Here is a 20,948-nt window from a genome sequence, read left to right as displayed (position 1 = left end):
ACCCAGAATCCTTTCCAAACCTCAACATTTGGCTAAAAAAACAAGTTTTCCTCACATTTCGGTGACAGAAAGTTCTGGAATCTGAGAGGAGCCACAAATTTCCTTCCACCCAGCGTTCCACCAAGTCTCCCGATACAAATGATACCTCACTTGTGTGGGTCGGCCTAGCGCCTGTGGCAGGAAATGCCCCAAAACACAACGTGGACACATCACATTTTTTGAAAGAAAACAGAGGTGTTTTTTGCAAAGTGACTACCTGTAGATTTTGGCCTCTGGCACAGCCGGCACCTAGGGAAACCTACCAAACCTGTGCATTTTTGAAAACTAGAGACCTAGGGGAATTCAAGATGGGGTGACTTGTGGGGCTCTGGCCAGGTTCTGTTACCCAGAATCCTTTGCAAACCTCAAAATTTGACTAGAAAAACAAATTTTCCTCACATTTTGGTGACAGAAAGTTCTGGAATCAGAGAGGAGCCACAAATTTCCTTCCACCCAGCGTTCCCCCAAGTCTCCTGATAAAAATGATACCTCACTTTTGTGGGTAGGCCTAGGGCCCGCGACAGGAAATGCCCCAAAACGCAACGTGGACACATCACATTTTTTGAAAGAAAACAGAGGTGTTTTTTGCAAAGTGACTACCTGTAGATTTTGGCCTCTAGCTCAGCCGGCACCTAGGGAAACCTACCAAACCTGTGCATTTTTGAAAACTAGAGTCCTAGGGGAATCCAAGATGGGGTGACTTGTGAGGCTCTGACCAGGTTCTGTTACCCAGAATCCTTTGCAAACCTCAAAATTTGTCTAAAAAAACACATTTTCCTCACATTTTGGTGACAGAAAGTTCTGGAATCAGAGAGGAGCCACAGATTTCCATCCACCCAGCGTTCCCCCAAGTCTCCCGATAAAAATGATACCTCACTTGTGTGGATAGGCCCAGCGCCCGTGACAGGAAATGTCCCAAAACACAACGTGGACACATCACATTTTTTTAAAGAAAACAGAGGTGTTTTTTGCAAAGTGCCTACTTGTAGATTTTGGCCTCTAGCTCAGCCGGCACCTAGGGAAACCTACCAAACCTGTGCATTTTTGAAAACTAGAGACCTAGGGGAATCCAAGATGGGGTGACTTGTGGGGCTCTGACCAGGTTCTGTTACCCAGAATCCTTTCCAAACCTCAACATTTGGCTAAAAAAACAAGTTTTCCTCACATTTCGGTGACAGAAAGTGCTGGAATCTGAGAGGAGCCACAAATTTCCTTCCACCCAGCGTTCCACCAAGTCTCCCGATACAAATGATACCTCACTTGTGTGGGTCGGCCTAGCGCCTGTGGCAGGAAATGCCCCAAAACACAACGTGGACACATCACATTTTTTGAAAGAAAACAGAGGTGTTTTTTGCAAAGTGACTACCTGTAGATTTTGGCCTCTGGCTCAGCCGGCACCTAGGGAAACCTACCAAACCTGTGCATTTTTGAAAACTAGAGACCTAGGGGAATCCAAGATGGGGTGACTTGTGGGGCTCTGACCAGGTTCTATTACCCAGAATCCTTTCCAAACCTCAACATTTGGCTAAAAAAACAAGTTTTCCTCACATTTTGGTGACAGAAAGTTCTGGAATCTGAGAGGAGCCACAAATTTCCTTCCACCCAGCGTTCCACCAAGTCTCCCGATCCAAATGATACCTCACTTGTGTGGGTCGGCCTAGCGCCTGTGGCAGGAAATGCCCCAAAACACAACGTGGACACATCACATTTTTTGAAAGAAAACAGAGGTGTTTTTTGCAAAGTGACTACCTGTAGATTTTGGCCTCTGGCACAGCCGGCACCTAGGGAAACCTACCAAACCTGTGCATTTTTGAAAACTAGAGACCTAGGGGAATTCAAGATGGGGTGACTTGTGGGGCTCTGGCCAGGTTCTGTTACCCAGAATACTTTGCAAACCTCAAAATTTGTCTAGAAAAACACATTTTCCTCACATTTTGGTGACAGAAAGTTCTGGAATCAGAGAGGAGCCACAAATTTCCTTCCACCCAGCGTTCCCCCAAGTCTCCTGATAAAAATGATACCTCACTTTTGTGGGTAGGCCTAGGGCCCGCGACAGGAAATGCCCCAAAACGCAACGTGGACACATCACATTTTTTGAAAGAAAACAGAGGTGTTTTTTGCAAAGTGCCTACCTGTAGATTTTGGCCTCTAGCTCAGCCGGCACCTAGGGAAACCTACCAAACCTGTGCATTTTTGAAAACTAGAGTCCTAGGGGAATCCAAGATGGGGTGACTTGTGAGGCTCTGACCAGGTTCTGTTACCCAGAATCCTTTGCAAACCTCAAAATTTGTCTAAAAAAACACATTTTCCTCACATTTTGGTGACAGAAAGTTCTGGAATCAGAGAGGAGCCACAGATTTCCATCCACCCAGCGTTCCCCCAAGTCTCCCGATAAAAATGATACCTCACTTGTGTGGATAGGCCTAGCGCCCGTGACAGGAAATGTCCCAAAACACAACGTGGACACATCACATTTTTTGAAAGAAAACAGAGGTGTTTTTTGCAAAGTGCCTACTTGTAGATTTTGGCCTCTAGCTCAGCCGGCACCTAGGGAAACCTACCAAACCTGTGCATTTTTGAAAACTAGAGACCTAGGGGAATCCAAGATGGGGTGACTTGTGGGGCTCTGACCAGGTTCTGTTACCCAGAATCCTTTCCAAACCTCAACATTTGGCTAAAAAAACAAGTTTTCCTCACATTTCGGTGACAGAAAGTTCTGGAATCTGAGAGGAGCCACAAATTTCCTTCCACCCAGCGTTCCACCAAGTCTCCCGATACAAATGATACCTCACTTGTGTGGGTCGGCCTAGCGCCTGTGGCAGGAAATGCCCCAAAACACAACGTGGACACATCACATTTTTTGAAAGAAAACAGAGGTGTTTTTTGCAAAGTGACTACCTGTAGATTTTGGCCTCTGGCTCAGCCGGCACCTAGGGAAACCTACCAAACCTGTGCATTTTTGAAAACTAGAGTCCTAGGGGAATTCAAGATGGGGTGACTTGTGGGGCTCTGGCCAGGTTCTGTTACCCAGAATCCTTTGCAAACCTCAAAATTTGTCTAAAAAAACACATTTTCCTCACATTTTGGTGACAGAAAGTTCTGGAATCAGAGAGGAGCCACAAATTTCCTTCCACCCAGCGTTCCCCCAAGTCTCCTGATAAAAATGATACCTCACTTGTGTGGGTAGGCCTAGGGCCCGCGACAGGAAATGCCCCAAAACGCAACGTGGACACATCACATTTTTTTAAAGAAAACAGAGGTGTTTTTTGCAAAGTGCCTACCTGTAGATTTTCGCCTCTAGCTCAGCCGGCACCTAGGGAAACCTACCAAACCTGTGCATTTTTGAAAACTAGAGACATAGGGGAATCCAAGATGGGGTGACTTGTGGGGCTCTGACCAGGTTCTGTTACCCAGAATCCTTTGCAAACCTCAAAATTTGTCTAAAAAAACACATTTTCCTCACATTTTGGTGACAGAAAGTTCTGGAATCAGAGAGGAGCCACAATTTGCCTTCCACCCAGCGTTCCCCCAAGTCTCCTGATAAAAATGATACCTCACTTGTGTGGGTAGGCCTAGGGCCCGCGACAGGAAATGCCCCAAAACGCAACGTGAACACATCACATTTTTTGAAAGAAAACAGAGGTGTTTTTTGCAAAGTGACTACCTGTAGATTTTAGCCTCTACCTTAGCCGGCACCTAGGGAAACCTACCAAACCTGTGCATTTTTGAAAACTAGAGTCCTAGGGGAATCCAAGATGGGGTGACTTGTGAGGCTCTGACCAGGTTCTGTTACCCAGAATCCTTTGCAAACCTCAAAATTTGGCTAAAAAAACACATTTTCCTCACGTTTCGGTGACAGAAAGTTCTGGAATCAGAGAGGAGCCACAGATTTCCATCCACCCAGCGTTCCCCCAAGTCTCCCGATAAAAATGATACCTCACTTGTGTGGGTAGGCCTAGCGCCCCCGAAAGGAAATGCTCTAAAACGCAACATGGACACATCACATTTTTTTAAAGAAAACAGAGGTGTTTTTTGCAAAGTGCCTACCTGTAGATTTTGGCCTCTAGCTCAGCCGGCACCTAGGGAAACCTACCAAACCTGTGCATTTTTGAAAACTAGAGACCTAGGGGAATCCAAGATGGGGTGACTTGTGAGGCTCTGACCAGGTTCTGTTACCCAGAATCCTTTGCAAACCTCAAAATTTGACTCAAAAAACACATTTTCCTCACATTTTGGTGACAGAAAGTTCTGGAATCAAAGAGGAGCCACAGATTTCCACCCACCCAGCGTTCCCCCAAGTCTCCCGATAAAATTGATACCTCACTTGTGTGGGTAGGCCTAGCGCCCGCGACAGGAAATGCCCTAAAACGCAACGTGGACACATCACATTTTTTGAAAGAAAACAGAGGTGTTTTTTGCAAAGTGCCTACCTGTAGATTTTGGCCTGTAGCTCAGCCGGCACCTAGGGAAACCTACCAAACCTGTGCATTTTTCAAAACTAGAGACCTAGGGGAATTCAAGATGGGGTGACTTGTGGGGCTCTGACCAGGTTCTGTTACCCAGAATCCTTTGCAAACCTCAAAATTTGTCTAAAAAAAACACATTTTCCTTACATTTTGGTGACAGAAAGTTCTGGAATCAGAGAGGAGCCACAAATTTCCTTCCACCCAGCGTTCCCCCAAGTCTCCTGATAAAAATGATACCTCACTTGTGTGGGTAGGCCTAGGGCCCGCGACAGGAAATGCCCCAAAACGCAAAGTGGACACATCACATTTTTTGAAAGAAAACAGAGGTGTTTTTTGCAATTGACTACCTGTAGATTTTAGCCTCTACCTTAGCCGGCACCTAGGGAAACCTACCAAACCTGTGCATTTTTGAAAACTAGAGTCCTGGGGAATCCAAGATGGGGTGACTTGTGAGGCTCTGACCAGGTTCTGTTACCCAGAATCCTTTGCAAACCTCAAAATTTGTCTAAAAAAACACATTTTCCTCACATTTTGGTGACAGAAAGTTCTGGAATCAGAGAGGAGCCACAGATTTCCATCCACCCAGCGTTCCCCCGAGTCTCCCGATAAAATTGATACCTCACTTGTGTGGGTAGGCCTAGCACCCGCAACAGGAAATGCCCCAAAACGCAACGTGGACACATCACATTTTTTGAAAGAAAACAGAGGTGTTTTTTGCAAAGTGCCTACCTGTACATTTTGGCCTGTAGCTCAGCCGGCACCTAGGGAAACCTACCAAACCTGTGCCTTTTTTAAAACTAGAGACCTAGGGGAATTCAAGATGGGGTGACTTGTGGGGCTCTGACCAGGTTCTGTTACCCAGAATCCTTTGCAAACCTCAAAATTTGTCTAAAAAAACACATTTTCCTCACATTTTGGTGACAGAAAGTTCTGGAATCAGAGAGGAGTCACAAATTTCCTTCCACCCAGCGTTCCCCCAAGTCTCCTGATAAAAATGATACCTCACTTGTGTGGGTAGGCCTAGGGCCCGCGACAGGAAATGCCCCAAAACGCAACGTGGACACATCACATTTTCTTAAAGAAAACAGAGGTGTTTTTTGCAAAGTGCCAACCTGTAGATTTTGGCCTCTAGCTCAGCCGGCACCTAGGGAAACCTACCAAACCTGTGCATTTTTGAAAACTAGAGACATAGGGGAATCCAAGATGGGGTGACTTGTGGGGCTCTGACCAGGTTCTGTTACCCAGAATCCTTTGCAAACCTCAAAATTTGTCTAAAAAAACACATTTTCCTCACATTTTGGTGACAGAAAGTTCTGGAATCAGAGAGGAGCCACAGATTTCCATCCACCCAGCGTTCCCCCAAGTCTCCCGATAAAAATGATACCTCACTTGTGTGGATAGGCCTAGCGCCCGTGACAGGAAATGTCCCAAAACACAACGTGGACACATCACATTTTTTGAAAGAAAACAGAGGTGTTTTTTGCAAAGTGCCTACTTGTAGATTTTGGCCTCTAGCTCAGCCGGCACCTAGGGAAACCTACCAAACCTGTGCATTTTTGAAAACTAGAGACCTAGGGGAATCCAAGATGGGGTGACTTGTGGGGCTCTGACCAGGTTCTGTTACCCAGAATCCTTTCCAAACCTCAACATTTGGCTAAAAAAACAAGTTTTCCTCACATTTCGGTGACAGAAAGTTCTGGAATCTGAGAGGAGCCACAAATTTCCTTCCACCCAGCGTTCCACCAAGTCTCCCGATACAAATGATACCTCACTTGTGTGGGTCGGCCTAGCGCCTGTGGCAGGAAATGCCCCAAAACACAACGTGGACACATCACATTTTTTGAAAGAAAACAGAGGTGTTTTTTGCAAAGTGACTACCTGTAGATTTTGGCCTCTGGCTCAGCCGGCACCTAGGGAAACCTACCAAACCTGTGCATTTTTGAAAACTAGAGTCCTAGGGGAATTCAAGATGGGGTGACTTGTGGGGCTCTGGCCAGGTTCTGTTACCCAGAATCCTTTGCAAACCTCAAAATTTGTCTAAAAAAACACATTTTCCTCACATTTTGGTGACAGAAAGTTCTGGAATCAGAGAGGAGCCACAAATTTCCTTCCACCCAGCGTTCCCCCAAGTCTCCTGATAAAAATGATACCTCACTTGTGTGGGTAGGCCTAGGGCCCGCGACAGGAAATGCCCCAAAACGCAACGTGGACACATCACATTTTTTTAAAGAAAACAGAGGTGTTTTTTGCAAAGTGCCTACCTGTAGATTTTCGCCTCTAGCTCAGCCGGCACCTAGGGAAACCTACCAAACCTGTGCATTTTTGAAAACTAGAGACATAGGGGAATCCAAGATGGGGTGACTTGTGGGGCTCTGACCAGGTTCTGTTACCCAGAATCCTTTGCAAACCTCAAAATTTGTCTAAAAAAACACATTTTCCTCACATTTTGGTGACAGAAAGTTCTGGAATCAGAGAGGAGCCACAATTTGCCTTCCACCCAGCGTTCCCCCAAGTCTCCTGATAAAAATGATACCTCACTTGTGTGGGTAGGCCTAGGGCCCGCGACAGGAAATGCCCCAAAACGCAACGTGAACACATCACATTTTTTGAAAGAAAACAGAGGTGTTTTTTGCAAAGTGACTACCTGTAGATTTTAGCCTCTACCTTAGCCGGCACCTAGGGAAACCTACCAAACCTGTGCATTTTTGAAAACTAGAGTCCTAGGGGAATCCAAGATGGGGTGACTTGTGAGGCTCTGACCAGGTTCTGTTACCCAGAATCCTTTGCAAACCTCAAAATTTGGCTAAAAAAACACATTTTCCTCACGTTTCGGTGACAGAAAGTTCTGGAATCAGAGAGGAGCCACAGATTTCCATCCACCCAGCGTTCCCCCAAGTCTCCCGATAAAAATGATACCTCACTTGTGTGGGTAGGCCTAGCGCCCCCGAAAGGAAATGCTCTAAAACGCAACATGGACACATCACATTTTTTTAAAGAAAACAGAGGTGTTTTTTGCAAAGTGCCTACCTGTAGATTTTGGCCTCTAGCTCAGCCGGCACCTAGGGAAACCTACCAAACCTGTGCATTTTTGAAAACTAGAGACCTAGGGGAATCCAAGATGGGGTGACTTGTGAGGCTCTGACCAGGTTCTGTTACCCAGAATCCTTTGCAAACCTCAAAATTTGACTCAAAAAACACATTTTCCTCACATTTTGGTGACAGAAAGTTCTGGAATCAAAGAGGAGCCACAGATTTCCACCCACCCAGCGTTCCCCCAAGTCTCCCGATAAAATTGATACCTCACTTGTGTGGGTAGGCCTAGCGCCCGCGACAGGAAATGCCCTAAAACGCAACGTGGACACATCACATTTTTTGAAAGAAAACAGAGGTGTTTTTTGCAAAGTGCCTACCTGTAGATTTTGGCCTGTAGCTCAGCCGGCACCTAGGGAAACCTACCAAACCTGTGCATTTTTCAAAACTAGAGACCTAGGGGAATTCAAGATGGGGTGACTTGTGGGGCTCTGACCAGGTTCTGTTACCCAGAATCCTTTGCAAACCTCAAAATTTGTCTAAAAAAAACACATTTTCCTTACATTTTGGTGACAGAAAGTTCTGGAATCAGAGAGGAGCCACAAATTTCCTTCCACCCAGCGTTCCCCCAAGTCTCCTGATAAAAATGATACCTCACTTGTGTGGGTAGGCCTAGGGCCCGCGACAGGAAATGCCCCAAAACGCAAAGTGGACACATCACATTTTTTGAAAGAAAACAGAGGTGTTTTTTGCAATTGACTACCTGTAGATTTTAGCCTCTACCTTAGCCGGCACCTAGGGAAACCTACCAAACCTGTGCATTTTTGAAAACTAGAGTCCTGGGGAATCCAAGATGGGGTGACTTGTGAGGCTCTGACCAGGTTCTGTTACCCAGAATCCTTTGCAAACCTCAAAATTTGTCTAAAAAAACACATTTTCCTCACATTTTGGTGACAGAAAGTTCTGGAATCAGAGAGGAGCCACAGATTTCCATCCACCCAGCGTTCCCCCGAGTCTCCCGATAAAATTGATACCTCACTTGTGTGGGTAGGCCTAGCACCCGCAACAGGAAATGCCCCAAAACGCAACGTGGACACATCACATTTTTTGAAAGAAAACAGAGGTGTTTTTTGCAAAGTGCCTACCTGTACATTTTGGCCTGTAGCTCAGCCGGCACCTAGGGAAACCTACCAAACCTGTGCCTTTTTTAAAACTAGAGACCTAGGGGAATTCAAGATGGGGTGACTTGTGGGGCTCTGACCAGGTTCTGTTACCCAGAATCCTTTGCAAACCTCAAAATTTGTCTAAAAAAACACATTTTCCTCACATTTTGGTGACAGAAAGTTCTGGAATCAGAGAGGAGTCACAAATTTCCTTCCACCCAGCGTTCCCCCAAGTCTCCTGATAAAAATGATACCTCACTTGTGTGGGTAGGCCTAGGGCCCGCGACAGGAAATGCCCCAAAACGCAACGTGGACACATCACATTTTCTTAAAGAAAACAGAGGTGTTTTTTGCAAAGTGCCAACCTGTAGATTTTGGCCTCTAGCTCAGCCGGCACCTAGGGAAACCTACCAAACCTGTGCATTTTTGAAAACTAGAGACATAGGGGAATCCAAGATGGGGTGACTTGTGGGGCTCTGACCAGGTTCTGTTACCCAGAATCCTTTGCAAACCTCAAACTTTGGCTAAAAAAACACATTTTCCTCACATTTTGGTGACAGAAAGTTCTGGAATCAGAGAGGAGCCACAAATTTCCTTCCACCCAGCGTTCCCCCAAGTCTCCTGATAAAAATGATACCTCACTTGTGTGGGTAGGCCTAGGGCCCGCGACAGGAAATGCCCCAAAACGCAACGTGGACACATCACATTTTTTGAAAGAAAACAGAGGTGTTTTTTGCACAGTGACTACCTGTAGATTTTAGCCTCTACCTAAGCCGGCACCTAGGGAAACCTACCAAACCTGTGCATTTTTTAAAAATAGAGTCCTAGGGGAATCCAAGATGGGGTGACTTGTGAGGCTCTGACCAGGTTCTGTTACCCAGAATCCTTTGCAAACCTCAAAATTTGTCTAAAAAAACAAATTTTCCTCACATTTTGGTGACAGAAAGTTCTGGAATCAGAGAGGAGCCACAGATTTCCATTCACCCAGCGTTCCCCCAAGTCTCCCGATAAAATTGATACCTCACTTGTGTGGGTAGGCCTAGGGCCCGCGACAGGAAATGCCCCAAAACGCAACGTGGACACATCACATTTTTTTAAAGAAAACAGAGGTGTTTTTTGCAAAGTGACTACCTGTAGATTTTGGCCTCTAGCTCAGCCGGCACCTAGGGAAACCTCCCAAACCTGTGCCTTTTTTTAAACTAGAGACCTAGGGGAATTCAAGATGGGGTGACTTGTGGGGCTCTGACCAGGTTCTGTTACCCAGAATCCTTTGCAAACCTCAAAATTTGGCTAAAAGAACACATTTTCCTCACATTTCGGTGACAGAAAGTTCTGGAATCTGAGAGGAGCCACAAATTTCCTTCCACCCAGCGTTCCCCCAAGTCTCCCGATAAAAATGATACCTCACTTGTGTGGGTAGGCCTAGCGCCCGTGACAGGAAATGTCCCAAAACACAACGTGGACACATCACATTTTTGGAAAGAAAACAGAGGTGTTTTTTGCAAAGTGCCTACCTGTAGATTTTGGCCTCTAGCTCAGCCGGCACCTAGGGAAACCTACCAAACCTGTGCATTTTTGAAAACTAGAGACCTAGGGGAATCCAAGATGGGGTGACTTGTGGGGCTCTGACCAGGTTCTGTTACCCAGAATCCTTTGCAAACCTCAACATTTGGCTAAAAAAACAAGTTTTCCTCACATTTCGGTGACAGAAAGTTCTGGAATCTGAGAGGAGCCACAAATTTCCTTCCACCCAGCGTTCCACCAAGTCTCCCGATACAAATGATACCTCACTTGTGTGGGTCGGCCTAGCGCCTGTGACAGGAAATGCCCCAAAACACAACGTGGACACATCACATTTTTGGAAAGAAAACAGAGGTGTTTTTTGCAAAGTGCCTACCTGTAGATTTTGGCCTCTAGCTCAGCCGGCACCTAGGGAAACCTACCAAACCTGTGCATTTTTGAAAACTAGAGACCTAGGGGAATCCAAGATGGGGTGACTTGTGGGGCTCTGACCAGGTTCTGTTACCCAGAATCCTTTGCAAACCTCAACATTTGGCTAAAAAAACAAGTTTTCCTCACATTTCGGTGACAGAAAGTTCTGGAATCTGAGAGGAGCCACAAATTTCCTTCCACCCAGCGTTCCACCAAGTCTCCCGATACAAATGATACCTCACTTGTGTGGGTCGGCCTAGCGCCTGTGACAGGAAATGCCCCAAAACACAACGTGGACACATCACATTTTTTGAAAGAAAACAGGTGTTTTTTTCAAAGTGCCTACCTGTAGATTTTGGCCTCTAGCTCAGCCGGCACCTAGGGAAACCTACCAAACCTGTGCCTTTTTTAAAACTAGAGACCTAGGGGAATTCAAGATGGGGTGACTTGTGGGGCTCTGACCAGGTTCTGTTACCCAGAATCCTTTGCAAACCTCAAAATTTGGCTAAAAAAACAAGTTTTCCTCACATTTCGGTGACAGAAAGTTCTGGAATCTGAGAGGAGCCACAAATTTCCTTCCACCCAGCGTTCCACCAAGTCTCCCGATACAAATGATACCTCACTTGTGTGGGACGGCCTAGCGCCTGTGACAGGAAATGCCCCAAAACACAACGTGGACACATCACATTTTTTGAAAGAAAACAGAGGTGTTTTTTGCAAAGTGACTACCTGTAGATTTTGGCCTCTACCTCAGCCGGCACCTAGGGAAACCTACCAAACCTGTGCATTTTTGAAAACTAGAGACCTAGGGGAATTCAAGATGGGGTGACTTGTGGGGCTCTGACCAGGTTCTGTTACCCAGAATCCTTTGCAAACCTCAAAATTTGGCTAAAAAAACACATTTTCCTCACATTTTGGTGACAGAAAGTTCTGGAATCAGAGAGGAGCCACAAATTTCCTTCCACCCAGCGTTCCCCCAAGTCTCCTGATAAAAATGATACCTCACTTGTGTGGGTAGGCCTAGGGCCCGCAACAGGAAATGCCCCAAAACGCAACGTGGACACATCACATTTTTTTAAAGAAAACAGAGGTGTTTTTTGCAAAGTGACTACCTGTAGATTTTGGCCTCTAGCTTAGCCGGCACCTAGGGAAACCTACCAAACCTGTGCATTTTTGAAAACTAGAGTCCTAGGGGAATCCAAGATGGGGTGACTTGTGAGGCTCTGACCAGGTTCTGTTACCCAGAATCCTTTGCAAACCTCAAAATTTGTCTAAAAAAACACATTTTCCTCACATTTTGGTGACAGAAAGTTCTGGAATCAGAGAGGAGCCACAAATTTCCTTCCACCCAGCTTTCCCCCAAGTCTCCTGATAAAAATGATACCTCACTTTTGTGGGTAGTCCTAGGGCCTGCGACAGGAAATGCCCCAAAACGCAACGTGGACACATCACATTTTTTGAAAGAAAACAGAGGTGTTTTTTGCAAAGTGACTACCTGTAGATTTTGGCCTCTAGCTCAGCCGGCACCTAGGGAAACCTACCAAACCTGTGCATTTTTGAAAACTAGAGTCCTAGGGGAATCCAAGATGGGGTGACTTGTGAGGCTCTGACCAGGTTCTGTTACCCAGAATCCTTTGCAAACCTCAAAATTTGTCTAAAAAAACACATTTTCCTCACATTTTGGTGACAGAAAGTTCTGGAATCAGAGAGGAGCCACAGATTTCCATCCACCCAGCGTTCCCCCAAGTCTCCCGATAAAAATGATACCTCACTTGTGTGGATAGGCCCAGCGCCCGTGACAGGAAATGTCCCAAAACACAACGTGGACACATCACATTTTTTTAAAGAAAACAGAGGTGTTTTTTGCAAAGTGCCTACTTGTAGATTTTGGCCTCTAGCTCAGCCGGCACCTAGGGAAACCTACCAAACCTGTGCATTTTTGAAAACTAGAGACCTAGGGGAATCCAAGATGGGGTGACTTGTGGGGCTCTGACCAGGTTCTGTTACCCAGAATCCTTTCCAAACCTCAACATTTGGCTAAAAAAACAAGTTTTCCTCACATTTCGGTGACAGAAAGTTCTGGAATCTGAGAGGAGCCACAAATTTCCTTCCACCCAGCGTTCCACCAAGTCTCCCGATACAAATGATACCTCACTTGTGTGGGTCGGCCTAGCGCCTGTGGCAGGAAATGCCCCAAAACACAACGTGGACACATCACATTTTTTGAAAGAAAACAGAGGTGTTTTTTGCAAAGTGACTACCTGTAGATTTTGGCCTCTGGCTCAGCCGGCACCTAGGGAAACCTACCAAACCTGTGCATTTTTGAAAACTAGAGACCTAGGGGAATCCAAGATGGGGTGACTTGTGGGGCTCTGACCAGGTTCTATTACCCAGAATCCTTTCCAAACCTCAACATTTGGCTAAAAAAACAAGTTTTCCTCACATTTCGGTGACAGAAAGTTCTGGAATCTGAGAGGAGCCACAAATTTCCTTCCACCCAGCGTTCCACCAAGTCTCCCGATACAAATGATACCTCACTTGTGTGGGTCGGCCTAGCGCCTGTGGCAGGAAATGCCCCAAAACACAACGTGGACACATCACATTTTTTGAAAGAAAACAGAGGTGTTTTTTGCAAAGTGACTACCTGTAGATTTTGGCCTCTGGCACAGCCGGCACCTAGGGAAACCTACCAAACCTGTGCATTTTTGAAAACTAGAGACCTAGGGGAATTCAAGATGGGGTGACTTGTGGGGCTCTGGCCAGGTTCTGTTACCCAGAATACTTTGCAAACCTCAAAATTTGTCTAGAAAAACACATTTTCCTCACATTTTGGTGACAGAAAGTTCTGGAATCAGAGAGGAGCCACAAATTTCCTTCCGCCCAGCGTTCCCCCAAGTCTCCTGATAAAAATGATACCTCACTTTTGTGGGTAGGCCTAGGGCCCGCGACAGGAAATGCCCCAAAACGCAACGTGGACACATCACATTTTTTTAAAGAAAACAGAGGTGTTTTTTGCAAAGTGCCTACCTGTAGATTTTGGCCTCTAGCTCAGCCGGCACCTAGGGAAACCTACCAAACCTGTGCATTTTTGAAAACTAGAGACCTAGGGGAATCTAAGATGGGGTGACTTGTGAGGCTCTGACCAGGTTCTGTTACCCAGAATCCTTTGCAAACCTCAAAATTTGTCTCAAAAAACACATTTTCCTCACATTTTGGTGACAGAAAGTTCTGGAATCAAAGAGGAGCCACAGATTTCCACCCACCCAGCGTTCCCCCAAGTCTCCCGATAAAATTGATACCTCACTTGTGTGGGTAGGCCTAGCGCCCGCGACAGGAAATGCCCTAAAACGCAACGTGGACACATCACATTTTTTGAAAGAAAACAGAGGTGTTTTTTGCAAAGTGCCTACCTGTAGATTTTGGCCTGTAGCTCAGCCGGCACCTAGGGAAACCTACCAAACCTGTGCATTTTTCAAAACTAGAGACCTAGGGGAATTCAAGATGGGGTGACTTGTGGGGCTCTGACCAGGTTCTGTTACCCAGAATCCTTTGCAAACCTCAAAATTTGTCTAAAAAAACACATTTTCCTTACATTTTGGTGACAGAAAGTTCTGGAATCAGAGAGGAGCCACAAATTTCCTTCCACCCAGCGTTCCCCCAAGTCTCCTGATAAAAATGATACCTCACTTGTGTGGGTAGGCCTAGGGCCCGCGACAGGAAATGCCCCAAAACGCAAAGTGGACACATCACATTTTTTGAAAGAAAACAGAGGTGTTTTTTGCAATTGACTACCTGTAGATTTTAGCCTCTACCTTAGCCGGCACCTAGGGAAACCTACCAAACCTGTGCATTTTTGAAAACTAGAGTCCTGGGGAATCCAAGATGGGGTGACTTGTGAGGCTCTGACCAGGTTCTGTTACCCAGAATCCTTTGCAAACCTCAAAATTTGTCTAAAAAAACACATTTTCCTCACATTTTGGTGACAGAAAGTTCTGGAATCAGAGAGGAGCCACAGATTTCCATCCACCCAGCGTTCCCCCAAGTCTCCCGATAAAATTGATACCTCACTTGTGTGGGTAGGCCTAGCACCCGCGACAGGAAATGCCCCAAAACGCAACGTGGACACATCACATTTTTTGAAAGAAAACAGAGGTGTTTTTTGCAAAGTGCCTACCTGTACATTTTGGCCTGTAGCTCAGCCGGCACCTAGGGAAACCTACCAAACCTGTGCCTTTTTTAAAACTAGAGACCTAGGGGAATTCAAGATGGGGTGACTTGTGGGGCTCTGACCAGGTTCTGTTACCCAGAATCCTTTGCAAACCTCAAAATTTGTCTAAAAAAACACATTTTCCTCACATTTTGGTGACAGAAAGTTCTGGAATCAGAGAGGAGCCACAAATTTCCTTCCACCCAGCGTTCCCCCAAGTCTCCTGATAAAAATGATACCTCACTTTTGTGGGTAGGCCTAGGGCCCGCGACAGGAAATGCCCCAAAACGCAACGTGGACACATCACATTTTTTGAAAGAAAACAGAGGTGTTTTTTGCAAAGTGACTACCTGTAGATTTTGGCCTCTAGCTCAGCCGGCACCTAGGGAAACCTACCAAACCTGTGCATTTTTGAAAACTAGAGTCCTAGGGGAATCCAAGATGGGGTGACTTGTGAGGCTCTGACCAGGTTCTGTTACCCAGAATCCTTTGCAAACCGCAAAATTTGTCTAAAAAAACACATTTTCCTCACATTTTGGTGACAGAAAGTTCTGGAATCAGAGAGGAGCCACAGATTTCCATCCACCCAGCGTTCCCCCAAGTCTCCCGATAAAAATGATACCTCACTTGTGTGGATAGGCCCAGCGCCCGTGACAGGAAATGTCCCAAAACACAACGTGGACACATCACATTTTTTTAAAGAAAACAGAGGTGTTTTTTGCAAAGTGCCTACTTGTAGATTTTGGCCTCTAGCTCAGCCGGCACCTAGGGAAACCTACCAAACCTGTGCATTTTTGAAAACTAGAGACCTAGGGGAATCCAAGATGGGGTGACTTGTGGGGCTCTGACCAGGTTCTGTTACCCAGAATCCTTTCCAAACCTCAACATTTGGCTAAAAAAACAAGTTTTCCTCACATTTCGGTGACAGAAAGTTCTGGAATCTGAGAGGAGCCACAAATTTCCTTCCACCCAGCGTTCCACCAAGTCTCCCGATACAAATGATACCTCACTTGTGTGGGTCGGCCTAGCGCCTGTGGCAGGAAATGCCCCAAAACACAACGTGGACACATCACATTTTTTGAAAGAAAACAGAGGTGTTTTTTGCAAAGTGACTACCTGTAGATTTTGGCCTCTGGCTCAGCCGGCACCTAGGGAAACCTACCAAACCTGTGCATTTTTGAAAACTAGAGACCTAGGGGAATCCAAGATGGGGTGACTTGTGGGGCTCTGACCAGGTTCTATTACCCAGAATCCTTTCCAAACCTCAACATTTGGCTAAAAAAACAAGTTTTCCTCACATTTCGGTGACAGAAAGTTCTGGAATCTGAGAGGAGCCACAAATTTCCTTCCACCCAGCGTTCCACCAAGTCTCCCGATACAAATGATACCTCACTTGTGTGGGTCGGCCTAGCGCCTGTGGCAGGAAATGCCCCAAAACACAACGTGGACACATCACATTTTTTGAAAGAAAACAGAGGTGTTTTTTGCAAAGTGACTACCTGTAGATTTTGGCCTCTGGCACAGCCGGCACCTAGGGAAACCTACCAAACCTGTGCATTTTTGAAAACTAGAGACCTAGGGGAATTCAAGATGGGGTGACTTGTGGGGCTCTGGCCAGGTTCTGTTACCCAGAATACTTTGCAAACCTCAAAATTTGTCTAGAAAAACACATTTTCCTCACATTTTGGTGACAGAAAGTTCTGGAATCAGAGAGGAGCCACAAATTTCCTTCCACCCAGCGTTCCCCCAAGTCTCCTGATAAAAATGATACCTCACTTTTGTGGGTAGGCCTAGGGCCCGCGACAGGAAATGCCCCAAAACGCAACGTGGACACATCACATTTTTTGAAAGAAAACAGAGGTGTTTTTTGCAAAGTGACTACCTGTAGATTTTGGCCTCTAGCTCAGCCGGCACCTAGGGAAACCTACCAAACCTGTGCATTTTTGAAAACTAGAGTCCTAGGGGAATCCAAGATGGGGTGACTTGTGAGGCTCTGACCAGGTTCTGTTACCCAGAATCCTTTGCAAACCTCAAAATTTGTCTAAAAAAACACATTTTCCTCACATTTTGGTGACAGAAAGTTCTGGAATCAGAGAGGAGCCACAGATTTCCATCCACCCAGCGTTCCCCCAAGTCTCCCGATAAAAATGATACCTCACTTGTGTGGATAGGCCTAGCGCCCGTGACAGGAAATGTCCCAAAACACAACGTGGACACATCACATTTTTTTTAAAGAAAACAGAGGTGTTTTTTGCAAAGTGCCTACTTGTAGATTTTGGCCTCTAGCTCAGCCGGCACCTAGGGAAACCTACCAAACCTGTGCATTTTTGAAAACTAGAGACCTAGGGGAATCCAAGATGGGGTGACTTGTGGGGCTCTGACCAGGTTCTGTTACCCAGAATCCTTTCCAAACCTCAACATTTGGCTAAAAAAACAAGTTTTCCTCACATTTCGGTGACAGAAAGTTCTGGAATCTGAGAGGAGCCACAAATTTCCTTCCACCCAGCGTTCCACCAAGTCTCCCGATACAAATGATACCTCACTTGTGTGGGTCGGCCTAGCGCCTGTGGCAGGAAATGCCCCAAAACACAACGTGGACACATCACATTTTTTGAAAGAAAACAGAGGTGTTTTTTGCAAAGTGACTACCTGTAGATTTTGGCCTCTGGCTCAGCAGGCACCTAGGGAAACCTACCAAACCTGTGCATTTTTGAAAACTAGAGTCCTAGGGGAATTCAAGATGGGGTGACTTGTGGGGCTCTGGCCAGGTTCTGTTACCCAGAATCCTTTGCAAACCTCAAAATTTGTCTAAAAAAACACATTTTCCTCACATTTTGGTGACAGAAAGTTCTGGAATCAGAGAGGAGCCACAAATTTCCTTCCACCCAGCGTTCCCCCAAGTCTCCTGATAAAAATGATACCTCACTTGTGTGGGTAGGCCTAGGGCCCGCGACAGGAAATGCCCCAAAACGCAACGTGGACACATCACATTTTTTTAAAGAAAACAGAGGTGTTTTTTGCAAAGTGCCTACCTGTAGATTTTCGCCTCTAGCTCAGCCGGCACCTAGGGAAACCTACCAAACCTGTGCATTTTTGAAAACTAGAGACATAGGGGAATCCAAGATGGGGTGACTTGTGGGGCTCTGACCAGGTTCTGTTACCCAGAATCCTTTGCAAACCTCAAAATTTGTCTAAAAAAACACATTTTCCTCACATTTTGGTGACAGAAAGTTCTGGAATCAGAGAGGAGCCACAATTTGCCTTCCACCCAGCGTTCCCCCAAGTCTCCTGATAAAAATGATACCTCACTTGTGTGGGTAGGCCTAGGGCCCGCGACAGGAAATGCCCCAAAACGCAATGTGGACACATCACATTTTTTGAAAGAAAACAGAGGTGTTTTTTGCAAAGTGACTACCTGTAGATTTTAGCCTCTACCTTAGCCGGCACCTAGGGAAACCTACCAAACCTGTGCATTTTTGAAAACTAGAGTCCTAGGGGAATCCAAGATGGGGTGACTTGTGAGGCTCTGACCAGGTTCTGTTACCCAGAATCCTTTGCAAACCTCAAAATTTGGCTAAAAAAACACATTTTCCTCACGTTTCGGTGACAGAAAGTTCTGGAATCAGAGAGGAGCCACAGATTTCCATCCACCCAGCGTTCCCCCAAGTCTCCCGATAAAAATGATACCTCACTTGTGTGGGTAGGCCTAGCGCCCCCGAAAGGAAATGCTCTAAAACGCAACATGGACACATCACATTTTTTTAAAGAAAACAGAGGTGTTTTTTGCAAAGTGCCTACCTGTAGATTTTGGCCTCTAGCTCAGCCGGCACCTAGGGAAACCTACCAAACCTGTGCATTTTTGAAAACTAGAGACCTAGGGGAATCCAAGATGGGGTGACTTGTGAGGCTCTGACCAGGTTCTGTTACCCAGAATCCTTTGCAAACCTCAAAATTTGTCTCAAAAAACACATTTTCCTCACATTTTGGTGACAGAAAGTTCTGGAATCAAAGAGGAGCCACAGATTTCCACCCACCCAGCGTTCCCCCAAGTCTCCCGATAAAATTGATACCTCACTTGTGTGGGTAGGCCTAGCGCCCGCGACAGGAAATGCCCTAAAACGCAACGTGGACACATCACATTTTTTGAAAGAAAACAGAGGTGTTTTTTGCAAAGTGCCTACCTGTAGATTTTGGCCTGTAGCTCAGCCGGCACCTAGGGAAACCTACCAAACCTGTGCATTTTTCAAAACTAGAGACCTAGGGGAATTCAAGATGGGGTGACTTGTGGGGCTCTGACCAGGTTCTGTTACCCAGAATCCTTTGCAAACCTCAAAATTTGTCTAAAAAAACACATTTTCCTTACATTTTGGTGACAGAAAGTTCTGGAATCAGAGAGGAGCCACAAATTTCCTTCCACCCAGCGTTCCCCCAAGTCTCCTGATAAAAATGATACCTCACTTGTGTGGGTAGGCCTAGGGCCCGCGACAGGAAATGCCCCAAAACGCAAAGTGGACACATCACATTTTTTGAAAGAAAACAGAGGTGTTTTTTGCAATTGACTACCTGTAGATTTTAGCCTCTACCTTAGCCGGCACCTAGGGAAACCTACCAAACCTGTGCATTTTTGAAAACTAGAGTCCTGGGGAATCCAAGATGGGGTGACTTGTGAGGCTCTGACCAGGTTCTGTTACCCAGAATCCTTTGCAAACCTCAAAATTTGTCTAAAAAAACACATTTTCCTCACATTTTGGTGACAGAAAGTTCTGGAATCAGAGAGGAGCCACAGATTTCCATCCACCCAGCGTTCCCCCAAGTCTCCCGATAAAATTGATACCTCACTTGTGTGGGTAGGCCTAGCACCCGCGACAGGAAATGCCCCAAAACGCAACGTGGACACATCACATTTTTTGAAAGAAAACAGAGGTGTTTTTTGCAAAGTGCCTACCTGTACATTTTGGCCTGTAGCTCAGCCGGCACCTAGGGAAACCTACCAAACCTGTGCCTTTTTTAAAACTAGAGACCTAGGGGAATTCAAGATGGGGTGACTTGTGGGGCTCTGACCAGGTTCTGTTACCCAGAATCCTTTGCAAACCTCAACATTTGGCTAAAAAAACAAGTTTTCCTCACATTTCGGTGACAGAAAGTTCTGGAATCTGAGAGGAGCCACAAATTTCCTTCCACCCAGCGTTCCACCAAGTCTCCCGATACAAATGATACCTCACTTGTGTGGGTCGGCCTAGCGCCTGTGACAGGAAATGCCCCAAAACACAACGTGGACACATCACATTTTTTTAAAGAAAACAGAGGTGTTTTTTGCAAAGTGACTACCTGTAGATTTTGGCCTCTACCTCAGCCGGCACCTAGGGAAACCTACCAAACCTGTGCATTTTTGAAAACTAGAGACCTAGGGGAATTCAAGATGGGGTGACTTGTGGGGCTCTGACCAGGTTCTGTTACCCAGAATCCTTTGCAAACCTCAAAATTTGGCTAAAAAAACACATTTTCCTCACATTTTGGTGACAGAAAGTTCTGGAATCAGAGAGGAGCCACAAATTTCCTTCCACCCAGCGTTCCCCCAAGTCTCCTGATAAAAATGATACCTCACTTGTGTGGGTAGGCCTAGGGCCCGCGACAGTAAATGCCCCAAAACGCAACGCGGACACATCACATTTTTTTAAAGAAAACAGAGGTGTTTTTTGCAAAGTGACTACCTGTAGATTTTGGCCTCTAGCTCAGCCGGCACCTAGGGAAACCTACCAAACCTGTGCATTTTTGAAAACTAGAGTCCTAGGGGAATCCAAGATGGGGTGACTTGTGAGGCTCTGACCAGGTTCTGTTACCCAGAATCCTTTGCAAACCTCAAAATTTGTCTAAAAAAACACATTTTCCTCACATTTTGGTGACAGAAAGTTCTGGAATCAGAGAGGAGCCACAGATTTCCATCCACCCAGCGTTCCCCCAAGTCTCCCGATAAAAATGATAACTCACTTGTGTGGGTAGGCCTAGCGCCCGTGACAGGAAATGTCCCAAAACACAACGTGGACACATCACATTTTTTGAAAGAAAACAGAGGTGTTTTTTGCAAAGTGCCTACCTGTAGATTTTGGCCTC

This window comes from Pleurodeles waltl, chromosome 3_1, assembly GCF_031143425.1.
Source record: "Pleurodeles waltl isolate 20211129_DDA chromosome 3_1, aPleWal1.hap1.20221129, whole genome shotgun sequence".
NCBI lineage: Eukaryota > Metazoa > Chordata > Amphibia > Caudata > Salamandridae > Pleurodeles > Pleurodeles waltl.
The sequence above is the reverse complement of the archived record's forward strand: the minus strand, read 5'-3'. Positions refer to the sequence as shown.